The sequence below is a fragment of the Fundulus heteroclitus genome, chromosome 3 (assembly GCF_011125445.2).
Source record: "Fundulus heteroclitus isolate FHET01 chromosome 3, MU-UCD_Fhet_4.1, whole genome shotgun sequence".
NCBI classification, from domain to species: Eukaryota; Metazoa; Chordata; class Actinopteri; order Cyprinodontiformes; family Fundulidae; genus Fundulus; species Fundulus heteroclitus.
In genome coordinates, this window is record NC_046363.1 from 44478450 (window position 1) to 44490904 (window position 12455).

The window sequence follows — 12455 nt, forward strand, 5'->3', positions numbered from 1 at the left end:
TAGATATAGATATAAATATATATCCACCTCTGTCTGTGAGGTGGATATATTTATATATATATCTATTTACATATCTATATCTATCTATCTATCTATCTATCTATCTATCTATATATATATATATATATATATATATATATATATATATATATATATATATATATATATATATATATATCCACCTCTGTCTGTGAGGTGGACAGCTCTCCTCCAAACTGTCTCTTCAGCTCTATGATGTTTGATGGGTTCCTTGCATGCATTGTGGGTTTTAAACCCCCAGCAGAATCTCAATAGGACTGAGCTCTGCACTTTGGACCGGTCCGCTCCATTTCTGTCTTTCTCTCCGTTCCCTGATGAATTCCTCTGAAGCTTTGGATATCTGTGGTGCTGCATGGTTCACTTCTGCCTCAGCTTTTGCTCCAATGGTGCCACAGTTTCGTCAGTGTCGAGTGGGACAGCAACGGCTCTGTGTTTCCTTTTTTTTTTTTTTTTACTGTAGATTTAAATATCTATAGTATATTTGCATTTATTTACTATATTTAAAGTGTTAATTAGATGCTAGTCTTGGTTAAATGCATCACTTGGTTCATGTAGATGAAAACATTAGCTGCCTTTAATCTGATGATGATTTGTTTTGGACTTGTTATGACTTTCTCTTTCCTTTTGACATGTGCCTCGCTGTAATGTTGTAGTTCTTTCTACGGTTGTTTTTTCCCTTCATCATCTTGATCAGGACTCATTGGAAGAGGAAGAACTGTATCTCATTTGGACCTTCAAATAAAAATACATTTTGTCACCTGCTCAGAGTGCATCTTTAAAAAAGCCCGGCTCTTTCTTCACTCTTTCACTTCTTTAATCTTTTTCTGTTCATATTTAGCTCAGAATAGCACATCTAAACCTTCTGTTATTCGATTAGATTTTTTAAGTCTGTTCCTTAAGTCTCAAGTGAAAGATCTGCTCTGAAACTAGTGATAAAACCCTTAAATGTTTGAGGGTTTAACAACATCTATCTTAATTTTCACAACTTTCCATATCAGTACAGCAGTCTTTGGGTTTCTAACTCATGATCGAGATGTTCACTTCCATGTCTGAAGTTGTGAAATTTGTGAAAAGTTTTGATGATATTGGAGGATACATGAACTGAAACGAAAATGTCATTTGATGTTAATTTGTTTGGGTTTTCTTATAATTTGTGTGTCGATGTACTAGATGTGTGTAATTGGGCATATTACTCACCTGTTGGAGTGTCACCTGTGGAGAGTGGCGGATGGGCCGCTGTATTTTTTTGTCCACTGCTACACAGATCGCTGCAATTAATGTTTGTCAAGTTACATGTTGGACACGTTATTGTAAGTTGTTTAGCTTTCTTTTTCTCAACAAAGTTAACAAAGAAGTGGCTTATTAGATCTCAGCGGATCCTTTCTTAACGAGCCACGCAAGAAATGGACCAACCTCAGCATCTCAGCGGCTTTTTGGTTTTTGTCACTGAAGTTGCTGCAATAGTTATAAATGGAAACATAAAACCAAAGCGTCAGAGCATAAAGACAGAGAGACCATGATCTCCAAGATGAATGTGAGTTTAGAGAACATTTGTATGGCAAAATAGAAAGTGAGGAACTTGGTAGAAACGCTGCCTGAGTGCAAAGGTAGGGAGACCTAACAGAACGGCACCTCACCCAGGAGACTAAAAGCTTTTGGTGGTGAGCCCCCGCTTGTTTCAAAAACGGCAGACAGGTTAGGTTTCATTTCTGCTCCAGTTCTGACCAGCATTGTTGAAGCTTCATGCATCAACACGTAATTTTCTCCAAACAGAATATTTTAAATTAGCAAACTGTGCAGCACTTTGTGTAGAAATTGACAGCGGTGAATGGAATCAATTGAAAGTTTCAAAGTTTCACCTGTTTCTGCACATAACCAGTCTATGTTCTCCATGTGGGGATTCAGCTGCACCCTACTGTTGTAGCGTTGCTAATAAAACTATTTAAATCCGTTAAGAATTTACTGTCTCGTCACGTCTGGTTTGGCCCATAGACAATAACTTTAAGCTGAAAATGTGGCTGGAGGAAAAGCCTAATTAGGCTTTACAAATACAAACATTTAGTACTTACTGTTGTTTAGGAGAGCAGTTATTAATTTATTTATTTGGTTTTAACACATCAGCAGACATTTATAGACTTTTTTTGTACAAGGGGAGGACAAATGAAAAGTAAAAACTGTGTAAAAAAAAAATAAAAAAAAAATTATCTCAGAAACTTTATGCTCACAAACGACTGTCCAATATCCTGTCTCTAAGCTCCCTGCTGGAGAAATCTGCATGAATTGCGTCGTGTCGGCGCACCTCAGCGTTAATCCCAGTTGTTTGACTATCCCAGAGCGCTTCAAATGGCCTCAGTGTTTTCAGAAAGCTCTCCACCTTTCCAGCATGGAAGGTGCTTGGGGATGTAACACTAATTTTTCTCTGTTACCAACATGCAGCAGTGCTGATAATTGTCGTGTTCCCATTGGAGAGGTCTTTATGTTGAGAAAACAAATTATTTTCTGTTTAATAAACTGGTAGATGGAGTTAATTTTATGTTTTTGAGAGCATAGCAAGTTGCAAGTGTTGTAAAAGTAGCAGACGGAGGAACTGTTTCATTCTATTAACGCAACCTTTAAATCTACTGTTATAGAAATATGTGATATGAACATGAAAAAAAAAAGAATGTGAATTTAAATCTGATCGTATGAATTATTTTTGGACTGATTTGGATTCTCTGAAATTAGTCAATTTATCTTGTAAAGAGTCTTAGTGTAATATTCTGGCTTCTTTCTTGGTTTATGTTTATTTTCTGATCAATTAGTCCTCTCTCCTGCCTCAGATTCGCTTTTGGGTTCTGTCTTGTCTGGATTCTTATTTTGCTTGTGTATCTTGTCCCTGTATTAGTTTTGGTTTTCATCATGTGCTCTGTTAGTTTCTGCTTTATTTTCTATCTTAGGTTTGGTCCTTATGTTATTCTGGTTCTGTATTTACCTTGTTCAGATTCTGTTCCCTTCCACTTGTTCTGTCAGCTCACCTGTTCCTCTGCCTATTTATACCTGCCTCAGTTCTCTGCTCCCTGCCATAACGTCTCGTCTCACGTCCCCATGCCTCATGTCTCTTTTCTCACCAGTCCTCGGGTAAAAGCTCTCCAGCATTTTTGTATGTTACCTGACCTTGATCTGTTCTCCTGTTTTTGAGTCCGCCCAGTTCTTGTCAGTTTGTTTTCTGCCTGCCTGCCTTACCCACCTTCATCATCCCTGCAATAAACTCTGTGAAGCATTAACTCAGTGTCTGGTTGAATACCAGGTTCTCATCTCCTGCAAAATCATTACACTTAGAGATGAAGTCTGTCGTGTGTTATTGCTGGACTGAACTGAAAACTCCTCAGATTGGTGTACAAAAGATAATTTTGATAAAAACACTGGAGGGAACAGAACCGTTTAATTATTTTGTAGAAGAATCTTTCTTTTTAGAAGTCTCAAACATTTTTGTTTTGTTCAGTTGTTCCCCTCATTAGCCCGCATTCTCAAAACATTCAGCTGATTTAACAGGGGCCCCTCGGCATTTCACAGGACTTTATGCTATTGCCACTGTCCGTTTTCACTCAGGTGACTTTGAAGTAAAAGCAACAGGAAAAGCCACGGGATCCCCCGAATCTCTTCAATTCTTTGTCTGCAGCAGATGAATGTGAGAAGAGAAAAAAGAAAAAAGCACTCTCTGCTGTAACTGTTTCAGACGAAACATTTCACTGCTCAGTTGTTTCTAATGCAGGTGTTTCCCCAAACCCAGCGTCTGCTCTGAAGCGTCCGTCACATCACAACAAAAACTCAGACTGATCCTCATAGAAGGAAGACGTTTACGATTACGCAATTACAGAAACCAAAAATAGAAGACCTCAATAGATCACTCAATGTCCTAAAGTCAAAATAAATATGTCGACCCTTTTTAGGTTACCTGCTCCACAACACATTAGCTTAGCTTCATCAGAAATATTTACAGCAACGTTTCATCACCTCTCACGTTTCCTCTTTTGCTTCCAAACCTCGTTGATCCCCCCCGCTTGTTTTGTCAGACCTCTGTTGACATTTAAGAGACAGAAAAAGCAGAAATGCTCCTGTCCATGCTGATATTTCACCCTCCAGACTAAGGACAAAGACGGCCTTTCAGGACGGCAAAGTTCAGCTCAGTTTTCAATTCAGTTTATTAACGGAACACCGACTAACAATAAACGTCAACGCCGAACAGTTTGGAAAAAACATGGAATTTGCATAAAGAAAGATGCGTTCAATTCAATAGAACCATACATACAGTCAGTGTACACAGCATACATTCCATCACAATTACACAACATTTCAGTCAAGATCAGTCGATTATTTAAATCCGTAAAAAGTTTTTTTTCTAAGGGAACTAAACCAACTGCATTTGCAGCAATCCCTCCTTAAGGTGCGTTTGCGCTGAACTCAAATGAGACGTTTGGAGCGAACGATTTACCTGTTTATCCTGATGTAAAGACGCTTTCCGGAGCGGATTAACGGTCTGCGACTCAAATGACACGTTAAGAGCGATGCGGACTGCATGATTTGGGTAAATACAGCAAAGCAAAACTGCGAATAACACATTTTTAGGCAGTGGGACAATTAGGCTATATTTCTATTGAGCAATGATGAATTTACTGAACGAAGGCGCCTGTACTTGATGTCCGGGAGGAAGATCCGTCCCCCACGGAGCAGCAAGTCCTCATGCTGAGTCCCGCTGTAAGCGACCGTCAACCAGAATACGAAGAAAGAAAATATTACAGAAGAAAGCACATTGCAGTGGAATAGTAGCAGCAGGTCAAGATATAAGACAAGTTGGACTACAAACTAAATCTAATTAAGTCTCAGTGAACTACAGCAGCTCAAATTGAACATTAACAGTTAAAGGCAACTCAAACCGGTTTTTAACCTTGGTTTAAACAAACTCAGGCTTTCAGCACTTTTTCTGGAAGTTCGTTCCAGATCAGTGGAGCATAGGAGCTAAATGCTGCTTCTCTATGTCTGGTTCTGGTTCTACAGAGTAAACCAGAACCAGAAGTGGCCTGGAAGGTTGATGCACTGCAATTCCTCTTCCATAATAAACATGATAGTTGTTTGCATAGACTCCTTAGCTATGCAGCAACCCTCTCGTCCTTAATAAGCATGAAGGGACAACGGACATTAGTTTGCATGGAGTCGTTAACATTGCAGCAATCTCTCTTCCCTAATGAGCATGTAGCCAGAGTGGGTAGCTGATTACACTGAGTCATTAACTTTGCAGCAATTCCTTCTTTAAATGAGCATGTAGAAACAGCTGACACTTGATTGTATAGAGTCATTAACTTAGCAGCAATCCCTCCTGCTTAATGAGCATGTAGTGAGAGTGGGCAGGTGATTTCATGGAGTCGTTAACTTTGCAGTATTGTCAAGTTAAGCCGTAAACCAAATATCATGAACTGTTGTTTTTATGGAGAGTTTGATCAACTGGTACAAGGTTGGGTCAGTCCAGTATTAAAATGTAACCACAGCATTAGGTTGCCACCACTGTGCTTCACTGGAGGCTTGAGATAAGTAGAATATGGGCCGAAGCTTTCATATAACGTGAACAATGGTTTTAAAGCCTAAGTTGAATCATTTTTGTGTTTTTTAGTTCTTTAAATGTTTGACAAGTGGGGTGACACTGTGATCCAATCAGGGATTCACGTGTGAGGATTAGGTTCTGGCTTTGACTCCAAACCTTTGTAATGAACGATTTATTGGACCACTTTACAAGGTTTATCACAATATATGTTTGAGCACAGCTGGAACTGTTTTAAAAGTTCTTTAAAAACCTTCTTAAAGAACATTAATGTGTCTTTATGGTGACGGTTGACACTCTATCTTTTATCGGATAAACATTAACTAAGACAGCAATCACAATCACCTGAAGGCATGAGGGTTCTCCTTCCCTTTGAACAATCTCATTCAGTCAGAGAATGAGATAAAAATGATTAAAATCAAATCAAATCTTAAACTGATTATTAATCATCCATAATTGACGAGCAGTTACTAATTATAATTATATGAGCAAAGAAACCAAAAACAAATATCAGGGCCGACTCATAGAACACACAAGACAACTTCCACTGCTGATACTTCATAGAAAAACCTCTGACAAAAATCAAATATTCAGAAACATAATTACTGAACTAATTAATCTCTATTGATCATTCAGAGCTCATCAGACTCAGGGAAACCTCAACATAAAGACTTTCATTTCATCTGATTGTAATTCAGAGAGAAAGGCTGGAGAGTAGGACCAAAAAAATGAGCACAATTTTTTTAAACCAAAAAAATATATATTTTCTTTTACCTACTCTAAAAAAATTGATAATTTTGAATAAATACATTAGTCAGATTTTTTTGTAGGAAAAGAATGTGTGAATCATTGTAGATACAATGTTTAAAAAAGGGTTTTGCTCATGTGTTGAATTCATCCAGTTTGCAAATTATTGTGAATAATTTAATTTGACTCTTTAACAATAATAAACTGAACGTTTTTGGTCTAGCAATACAAGAACAATATTCAGGTCGGTTGTTCTTTGGAAACTGCAATTAACCAGTTTTAATAACTGAATTCTAAGCTAATTTTAATTCATCAACATCTGCATTTGAGTAATTAAATGTCATTGGATAGATGTTACTATGAAATGAAGTGTACTTATTAAAAGATGATTACTTTGTGTTGTACTGGTGTATTTTCATTTGTAGGATTTGAACTTTTCTGTAATAATTTGCCTTAATTAAAAACTAAAATCTTGCATCTGCATTTTTCCTAAAATGCAGATGCAAAAAAAAAAAAAAATCCAGCAGGTTGCATCAAGTCTCTCCAAGCAGCATTCACTCCTCCTGAAAGAGCGTAGAGCCACAGTGGACAGTCGTCTGCATTGTTGATGGCTTTGCAGCAATCCCTCATACTGAGCATGCATGAAGCGACAGTGGAGAGGAAAACTCCCCTTTAACAGGGAGGAGAACCTCCAGCAGAACCAGAACCAGGCTCAGTGTGAACGCTCATCTGCCTCCACCCACTGGGGCTTAGAGAAGACAGAGCAGAGACACAGAAAGCTCAGAAGCTCACATTGACCCAGGAGTACTTTCTATGTGAAAGAAAAGTAAAAGCGTAATGGCAGCAATAGCTCCATTAGTGGCTTTGTCTAGGAGAGAAACACGTCCTCCACAGATCTGCTTTTGCTGTTGACCAAGACCAGAATATTTTCATGGTTTGTGTAGATTTTTCAGTGTTTCCTTATTATAAGTGGAAATTAAATTCTACATTTGATAAAATCTCCGATCTCTGTCTTGGTAGTTAAGGAAAGCAATTTCTTTTATTCCACAGCACCAGAAACATGCCTCAGGATGGCACATATTTTTTGGAAGTGTGTTTGTTGTTGTTGTTTAAAGAAACAATGATTTTCTTATTGTTGTTGTGAGGGCAGATATATCTGCATTTTGAATGTCATGAACCTTATTTTCAGTTCCTCTAACGCTTTTCCCTACTTTTCCACTGCAAGAACTGTCGATGTTTATAGTTCTTGGTTTTTTTTCTGTCTAACTCCTGCTTCAAATGTATTTTCCTCAGTAAACTGTGACTGTCTATAAAGAGGCGACATGGTCTAATCGTAAGAACCCCTTGATTGCTCAATTTATTTAGTCACCACAGAGTAATTTAAAAAGGCATTACAAATACTAAAAATAACGCAAACACTCTTCTTGAACTCTAATTTCTGACTCAGAAAGTCCAAGGACCAGAGCGACCTCAATATCACAAGTTTATCTGCTTGACTGTGTTTCTCTCCTAGATAGCCAGCTGGAGCTAGTCTGTCAGTACCATCTAACATAGAAAGTACTCCTGGGTCAATGTGAGCTTCTGAGCTTTCTGTGTCTCTGCTCTGTCTTCTCTAACATAGAAAGTACTCCTGGGTCAATGTGAGCTTCTGTGCTTTCTGTGTCTCTGCTCTGTCTTCTCTAAGCCCCAGTGGGTGGAGGCAGATGAGCGTTCACACTGAGCCTGGTTCTGGTTCTGCTGGAGGTTCTCCTCCCTGTTAAAGGGGAGTTTTCCTCTCCACTGTCGCTTCATGCATTATCAGTATGAGGGATTGCTGCAACTCACAGCAGTCTGATAGGTTTGCTCGGATAGAAGAGCTTTGAGGTGACGTATTGTGAAATTGAGCGATGTAAATGAACTGAATTGAGAAATACAACAACCAAAATGTTGCTTTATTCCATCTGCCTGTTATAAAGATTTGTGTCCCAGTGACAAACAACATTTAATTGTTTTTAAAACCAATGTTACAAAATGTTGACATGTTTCTAGGTTCCATGCGCAGTTTTCTGGGCGTCTGTTCAGAACAGGCTCGGTTTGGATAGTCCACCGTTATAAAAACCGATTTAGGTTAAACACCTTTAGAAATTAGTTAGCATCTAAACTCTGCATCATTCTCAGATGCAGTACATCAGGGTACATTGTTAGTCACCTGGGAAATAAAAAATGTGATTACATGGCTGCCTGCTCTCACATGTTGCTGTGAGTGCAGTGCAGAGAGGGAGCGGATGACCAAGGCCCTGTTCGCTGATTCATCCTAAGGTGCTTCCTTCTAGGTTTAAGGGCGTCCTGGTTTAAATACTACCTTCACCAAATGCAACACCTCTACGAGGAACCAATACGTCATCAGTTATCATTCTCTAATTTTCAGGAAGCAGATATTTTGTTCCAACATGTCATCTTTACATGGCTGTCAGCAGGTAACTGTTTCTTCTAAGGAAAGGGAAAGAAAAATTTATCCCAAGCAGCATCCTGATAATGTTCTGTTGAGCTGTCTTTATGTAATGAGTCTCTGTATGATTCTTCAGATAAAAAAAAAAAAAAACGACAGAAAAGACGTCTTGATTTCTGGCAGTGAAGGATCGTCATGCAGAGAGTGGCTGTGTCAAAAATAGCCTATGATAATGAGAGAATTAGAAAACTTCCAGGTTGGTCTTGGACAGGAAAACAGGTCAAGAAGCACAGGAAATGAAACAGCCGTAAAACAGAATCCTGAGCAGAACAATGGAAGAATCCAGCCCTAAGCCATGAGAATCAGCGAGGTTAAACACACAGGCAGGGGTGGAGAAACGACAAATGAACCCGATAAGCTGATCGGAGGGAATGGGGAGCAGCTGAGGAAGAATAACTCCAGATCAGCTGAGCATACAAGCCCCAGTTAGAAGTACAGCTAACACTATATAACAAAATACCAAATTCTGCCGTTTCCAGCTGTCTGCACAGGTAGTGGTAAAATGAAATGCACAAAATAAACGGCTACAACAGGCTACAGCTAATCCGCCTCCTCAATGACTTTAGGTCAAGTTTCATCAAGCAGAGGGCACTGATTGGTCGCCACCTTCACAATTTTGATTTATTTACAGGACACTTTGCTAGATGTCAATTGCTTCATGAGAACAATTCTAGAATGCCTCAAATAGCCCACATGTACTGAGAAAGGAGTACTTTCAATGGGAAAGAAAACCAAAGAGTACTAATAACTTACTGCAGACATATACAGATAATGCACGTTTGGAGAGTAGTAGGAGAAAGTAGCAAAGTGAGGAAAGTGGTTGATCCAACCTCCAGTGGCCTAAGCCTGTGGCAGCATGACTACAGAGATAGCTCAGGATGATTTAAGATATTCATAAGCTTTATCAAAAAGGACGTTTCTGATTTTTTAAAATAGACAGGGTGTCCATTATATCATCAGGATGTTTGAGGTTATTAAATTCAAAAGAGGAACCTGGAGAGCTTTGGAAACCAGAAATATGTTGGTGTTGTTGGTCGGAAACTTGGAGGCCTGTAAACATCTCTCACAACGACTCAAAGTAGAGATAACCATAAAAAAGTTCATTTATCCAGTGGAGGTGGAAGAGTGGGACTAAGTTATTTAGTCATAATTACGCCATTATGAAAAGTATAACGTCACAGAACTGCCAAATCAGGGCATAAACAGGTTCTAATAATGAACATGGTCCTTGTTCCTAAATGCCAGCTTCTAGCTTTCGGTACAAACTTTTTTCCTCCCCGATTCACAGACAGTATGTTGGAGAGGAAGTGTAAAAGGGCCTTTTGTTAAGGTGAGACTCAGGATTAATGATCCACTATCGTATCGGTTGCGTCACCACACTCCAGGTTGTGAAACAGGAAGCCACCAGCGGAGGTTTCCACGCTGCGTTCAGGTCACTGCCTGCTCTAGTTTACCCGACCAAAACACAGAACTGTGAGCCAACCAAAACCTCTCAGAAAGTGTTACAAACATCTTTAATCTAGTTCCTTCATAAAGGGTTATAAAAACTTTATATGTCCTTTTCCATGTAGTTTTGTTTTTATTAAAGTTTTATTCTTTCAAACCTTCGAACACCTGAAGTCCAGGGCATGTTTTAGGACCATTGCTTGTTCCTCATCAAACCTGAAAAAGGAGCCAGTGTTTGGACTTTTTTCATCCAGAGATCCCGTTTATATTGAGCCTGAACAAAAGTGTTGAAAGTCCGGCTTGTTCGCACGATTGTTGAGCCCCAAAACATTTAGATGTCGGCAGATGTCTTCATGGCGGCTTGTCACCGCTCGCTTTGAAACTACACATGGACATGCAGGCAGAAGGTAAAGTTCTTTTCTCTGTTTGTTTTCGGCTAAAAATGCTTGGAAATTAGGTTTTCTCAAGTTTTATTTCCTTCTCAGACATGTTCTGTATGAACGTTCTCTCACCCCAATAAATGTCCTTCTATGTTTTCTGCTATTTGTTCCACAAAAGCAGTTTTTTTTTGTTAATTTAACTGTATTATATTTAGTGTATGGAAATAAAGGGAACAAGAAAGGCTTGATGATCAACATTGTATAACCGTTAGAAGACATTTGCAAATCTAAACATTGAAAGTGAACCACATGGTTTTGTTACCTTGACGTTTTCCCAGAACCTTTAAACGGTGGACTGGAAATGGGATTTATTTTGTCTTTTGGTACCTAACGTGTTGTGTTGGGTGTGAACTCTGCGGATGCTACATCACTGTAACTCAAAACAAACTGATAAAGTGGGAAAGTCCAGTAATAGCACAATAGGTGAGTAAGCAGCTTATTCACGACATTAGATTACTTTTGTTTAAAAACAGGCTATTTATGCTGTAACCTGCTGATTTATAGTGACTTGCTAAAACAATACAGTCTTACTTTCCATCCTCATCCTCTTTGATACAATCCATCACTCCATTTTCTTCAACAGATTTTCCTTGCTTGGCATCACTCATAATCCCCTTCACTGGTTTTATTTCTGTCTTTCTGACCACACCCAGTTAAAGTCCTTCAGTTCCCTCTCCTATAACATCTGCTGTAGCTCAGGGTCAATGTTCCCCCTAATTTTTATGTGTCTGAGCAAACACACAGACTCCCTGAGCGTTCACTGGACCTCTGTGAGCAACATCACACACTGAGGCCACATTACGCCTGTCCAGAACCGGAGATTATAACAAGATACATGGATTACTAAAAGAATCAAGTTACAGTAATAATTTCTTTTAGATTACTTAGTTTAGATAAAACTGATTTAGCCCGATTACATGAAAAAGACAAAAGTCTTGGATCTTTTTAAAGAGCTGTATAGCTGTACAGCACGTTTTTATTTCAGAGTAGGGGTCCTAAGGAAGAACTGAAAGATGTGCACATCATTTAGAGTTCCAATTTTACTGCCATTAAATTATTTAAATTTTCTGCAGTGAGATTTAGCACCAGCATGCGGTTCTGTGCAGCCTCCTTTCTGTCAGTCTGCTGCAGGGCAGCTGTGCTACTAACATAGCTCACCACCGTCAGGGTGTGAATGTGTGCATGAATGGGTGAAAGAGTAACCAGTAAAAAGCGCTTTGGCGACGTCAGATTATTTATTTCAATATTCTCTGCTCACACATCGCTTTTCTAACATAACAAGGGAACGCTCTCAGTTCTGAACAATTTCTTTGTGCTGCTCTTCGTTTTTATGACAACGGCAGCTTTTTAATAACGTAGGAGACGCAGGAAATCTTTCAGAGGCAGCTGTATGTCGTGCTGTTACTGTTGCACTTGTAACAAGATTAATATAAGAACTACAAAGAATGAAAGCAATCATTTATTCTGCATCAAATTTTGGCAATCCCAGCTCTAATTTTCCATTCATATATTTTAATTTCCATTCAAATATTTTCCCCCAACACCATTAGGGGTACGGCAGATTTCTTCACTTAAATAACGGCAAGTTTACTTCAGATGAAAATATACATATGGCCTATATGATTAATATAAAGTGAGCTTGGCACAAATTAAACAGCTACAAGACAATCAGTGTCAACTCTTTATAGAAGGATGGGTCAACAATGCTGGCAAAGAGATGAAC